At 37.5% G+C, this 5,023-nt stretch overlaps 1 pseudogene; it reads left to right on the top strand.

Annotated features, from left to right (window-relative positions):
- Positions 1 to 1,974: 1,974 nt before the first annotated feature.
- On the top strand, positions 1,975 to 3,851 carry LOC132185339 (ankyrin repeat-containing protein BDA1-like; annotated as a pseudogene).
- The last annotated feature ends 1,172 nt before the right edge of the window (positions 3,852 to 5,023 follow it).

The following is a 5,023-nucleotide window of genomic DNA, read 5'->3' as shown; positions in this document are numbered from 1 at the left end:
TATATTATGTTAGTATGTGACATTTTTGGTGTGTTGAAGTTAGTTTATATATATATTTGTGATTGGTGTATATATATTATGTTATTTGTGTTATAATGGTGTGTTGAAGTTAGTTTTGATGGGTAGTTTGTGATTGATGTTAATGGATATGATGTATGTTATTTGATGGAAAAATTGTATATTATTTACATGGTTTTGATGGATAGATTGAATATCAGGTGAACCGTAACACAAAATTCGGGTATAGTCCTGAAATAAATCACAAAAAATATAGGGGGGAGGGAAAAAATCTGGTTCAAAACGAACCAAATTTGCCGACGTGTCAAAAATTGACACGTCAGTAATTTCTTGACGTGTCAGTTTTTGACACGTCAGGAATTTCCTGACGTGTCAATTTTCACACGTCAGAAGATTTACTCACGTGTGAAAATTCAGCACGTCAGTAATTCCTGACGTGTCAATTTCGACACGTCAGGAATTCCGATTTCCTGACACCCACATTCTTCACGACCGAAACACGTCAGGAAAGCCCCGTCAGCAAGATTTACTGACGTGTCAGACGACCTGACACGTCAGTAATCATGGGTCAGCAAAAAATCTGTTTTTTGTAGTGTATGTTTAACCATGTAAGACTTGGGGCTAGAGTCATGGCCTTGCGTACATGACTCCGTAATCTTTCAAAAAGAACATAAATTTCCTTTACATTAATTTGAAAGAAAATGTTTTCTAAGTCATTTAAAATAGTATTAAGTATTTATATACATTTAAAACGTTAGTCTAAGGTTATAAATTGCTATTAAAGACTTTAGAAATTAGATCAACATTTTAAATGTTTATAAATACTTGATACTGTTTTAAATGAGTTAAAAAGACAATTTTTTTAGACTTGTTTGAAAGAAATTTTTATAATAATAATAATAATAATAGAAGAATAAGAGGAAGAAGCAGCAGTGGAATTATGAATGACAGCTCGAGGAAATTGCTTCCCACAAGTCTTACCGTGGGACCCCATAATTTTTTGACTTTTCTAGTCATTTGATTCCAAGAATCTATTATGCAAACAAAGGCCCTGTTTGCCAACAGTGCAGAACGACACTGTTCCAGCTACAGTACCTTCCTTTAACAAATAATTTTTTTTTTCTTTAAAAAAAAAATGAAAAATATGAAAAAACTTAAAAAAAAAAAATGATTTTTTAAGTTTTTCTTTTTTTTTTAAAAAAAAAAAAGAAAAAAAAAATCATTTTTTAAAGGATGGTACTGTAGCTCGAACAGTACCATTCCAGCTACAGTGCCGTTTCGCACTGTTGTCAAACGGGGCCAAAGGGAACGCGAGTCTTCAAAGAATACTGTAGCTCGAACAGTACCGTTCGAGCTACAGTACCGTTCCGCACTATTGTTAAACAGGGCCAAAGGGAACACGAGTCTTCAAAGAAAAAGCCCTTGTCTTTAGTTTCCCAAATTTCATGAACCCACATCTACGGGTCATGAATTCCTCAACGTGGCTTTCACGTCATGCCCAAATCTATAGATATAAATTAGTTGCATTGGAGTTGATGGGCAAATAGATATGAATTCATTAACAATTATTCATCAATTCATAGAATTAAAAGTCAAAAAGTTGATGTAACAATAATCAAAGTCCAAAATAGGAAGGAGATTTGGCAATCCAGTCGTCTTATCGTGTTAAAGGGTGGTCTTATTTCAACAACTAATTCACGCCCTCCTCTAAGAGAGACATTTACTTAAACACAAGCAGCTGCATCCTCGAAGTTTCCCATGAACCAGCCGTCCAAGGGTCGGCCATATATTTTCAGATGTTCTTCTTCATTCTTATGTTGAATAAGAATAAAATGTGTAATCAAGGGAGGAAAGATCGCGAGGCTTTCCCTTTTTTATTGATCATCAGCCCTAGTGAGTAGTAAGCATATAAATTCTTGTTGAAGTTTCTTCAATCTTCACATTTACAAGTGAAGGATGGATAGAATATTGCATGTTGAAGAAGAGAATATGATTGCACTCTATCAAGCCTCTCTCAATGGGTGTGTAAACACCTTGAACACCTTGATCCAAAGCGATCCACTTATTCTTAATAAAGTTTCACTCACATCCTTTAGTGAGACCCCCTTACACATTACAGCCTTGCTTGGCCACCTTGAATTTAGTAGAGTTCTTGTCAGCAAGAAACCTAAACTTGCGGAAGAAGTAGACTCGCTGGGACGAACCCCTCTTCACTTGGCTTCTGCTGAGGGCCACACCGAGATAGTAAAAGCATTGTTGCAAGCAAATAGAAATGTTTGCTTGGCTATTGATCAAGATGAGAGAATTCCTCTCCACTTAGCCGCAATGAGAGGAAGAACAGAAATCATAAAAGAGTTAATTATTGCTCGGCAAGAGTCCATCCGGGTGAGGCTCAATGGAGATAGTGTTTTGCACTTGTGTGTTCGATATAATCATCTACATGCTCTTAAATTGCTAGTGGAATCGTCTAATTGCGATGAATTCCTCAACTCCAAAGACCATGATGACAACTCTATATTACATTTAGCTGTGATGCTCAAGCAAACGAAGGTGCGTTAACAATATCTATGGCTAGTCTTTTAGAAGATATATTTCTTTCTCTAGTGATATATATAAAGTAGCACTCTATCCACGTGTATGAAATTATTTGAGATCTACTTCTTGTTTTTCCTTCCTTTTTCGTAAGTTTGCTTGTGTTCATAAAGTATGACTAAATTTTTATATTTGAAGAAGATATATTCGTAGAACAAGTAAAAAAAAAAATAAAGGAAGAATCACAATATATTCATACATGTGCACCTAAAATAGAAAGATCCCTTCTTTTCATACGATTCTCCTAAAGATCATGCAAAAACTAGAAACTATTCCAAGCAGGATCATTCAATGTGGTTGAATTACATTTATTTGGGGCTGTTTTGCGGAAGTGCTTATAGAGTTTCTGGTAGTTTTTGGATGAAACAATAAAATGTTGTCTTTGTACAGGCCATAAAATACTTACTTTCAGTACCGCAAATAAAAAGAGAGGTTAATGCTACAAACAGGATTGGTTACACAGCTTTAGATGTCTTGGAGGTTTGTCCAAGAGATTTTAAATGTTTTGAAATCCAAAACATTTTAAAGGAAGCTGGTGTTAGAAGATCAACAGATCTAAATTCTTTCCTACCACCAACACCGAGTGGAATTGGTGTTGATGAAGCACAACCACTGCAATCCGGACACCGATCTCGATCAAGATTTAAGAGATTGTGGGAATACGTTCCTTTGTTTTTAGTTAAACACTTAAAGCGGCAGGGAAATTGGGTCGAGGAAACACGTGGCACATTGATGTTAGTGGCTACTGTGATTGCAACCATGACCTTCCAAGCTGGGATCAGCCCACCAGGTGGTGTTTGGCAAGAAAAACACAAAGTCGGCACATCAGTTTTAGCTTATTTCCATCCAGATGACTACCAAGTCTTCTTATCTTTCAATACCATCTCTTTCATTGCATCCGTGTGCGTCTTATTTTTGGTCATTAGTGGATTTCCTCTTACAAGCAAGTTCTTTATATGGTTTTTGACATATTCCATGTCTTGTCCATCGCGAGCTTGGTACTTGCCTATATGCAGGCACTGAGTTTGGTGACACCGAATGAAGTTAACTATTTACACCTACTTCACTACCGCGTCAATCCTAACTCGCTGGCCAAAATATCAATATTTATTTTGATTGGAGTGTATATGATTGTTGAGTTGATTCACATAATTTCCCCACTCTCTTGGATGGTGAAGAAGTTGGGCAATTTCATATGCAAGTCAATAAGGGGTCCTGCTGAAGACCTAGCTAATGTCTAAGATCTGCAGATCTTGTTGAGGAGATTTCGGTTGGGGATGGGAAAACTGTGCTATTGTGGTATGTGTTCTATTTTTTGAGTTGAGTTAGGCCCAAGACCCATTTTTAACATGGTATCAGAGCCTAGCCCAATTAATTGGCTGTGGCCCACCGTCACCCATTGTCGCACGTGTTGGCTTGGATGTCCTCCCGCCACACGTGAGGGGGCGTGTTGGAAGAGTCCCACATTGCCTGGGTATTAAGGAGATTGTCCATTTATAAGGTGAGGGAAAACCTCAACTCTTGAGCTAGCTTTTTTTTTGAGCTAGCTTTTGGGTTGAGTTAGGCCCAAGACCCATTTCTAACACTATTAGCTAGATTGTTATGTTAAAGAAATTTGACATGCTTTTGTTGCTGAATTTTGGCTTGAATTTGGATATTGCTTCATGTTTTGTGGATACGTTTTGGTCTTCTATCAATTAGAGTTGGTAATCTGGTTTTGTTTGATATGGATCTGGCATGAGACATTGATGTGTTGAGAAGCAGCAGAAGCTCTATCATTGGCGTCAATATTCAATCATGCCACTTAATTGGGTCTTCTCCCTGCTGACTTAGACATTGATGTATTTGATTCAAGTTTGTGGTCTTGCGTAGAATTCCACTACGCGGCTTCCGCGTCACTTAGTCTCGACGACGGAGTTAATGACTTGGATATGAAACCATTTTTGTAACAAATATTCATCAATGATTATGTGGGTCAAATGACTCTCTTTCCAGAATCACCACTATTTTTTTTTTCTTTTTGGAGAAACTTCAGAAAGCCTCCCTGAACTTTCAGCCAATTTGAAAACTCCCCTGAATTTCCAAAACTCTCATTTAAGCCCCTTAAACTTTAGTTTTCTCTCACTTTGAACCCTTTTAACATTACTCTACGTCGTTTTGGACGTTTTATACTCATTTTACCCTGCCCCAAAACTAGGTCATTTTGTGTCCTAAAATTACAACACTTATCCAGCCCAAAACAACGTCATTTTAGGCATTAATTTTTATTTTTTTTAAAAAAAGCAAAATAAAAATAAATAAAAATCGGGGGTGGCTGAAGGCCAAAATGGGGTGGCCGAACCACCCCATTTTTGGCCAAGGAGCCACCCCCTGGCCGGTCTGGGGGTGGCCGGACCACCCCCTTGGCCATGGG

The sequence above is a fragment of the Corylus avellana genome, chromosome ca6 (assembly GCF_901000735.1).
Source record: "Corylus avellana chromosome ca6, CavTom2PMs-1.0".
NCBI lineage: Eukaryota > Viridiplantae > Streptophyta > Magnoliopsida > Fagales > Betulaceae > Corylus > Corylus avellana.
Note: the sequence above shows the minus strand (reverse complement) of the source record. Positions and strands in the feature narration are given on the sequence as shown.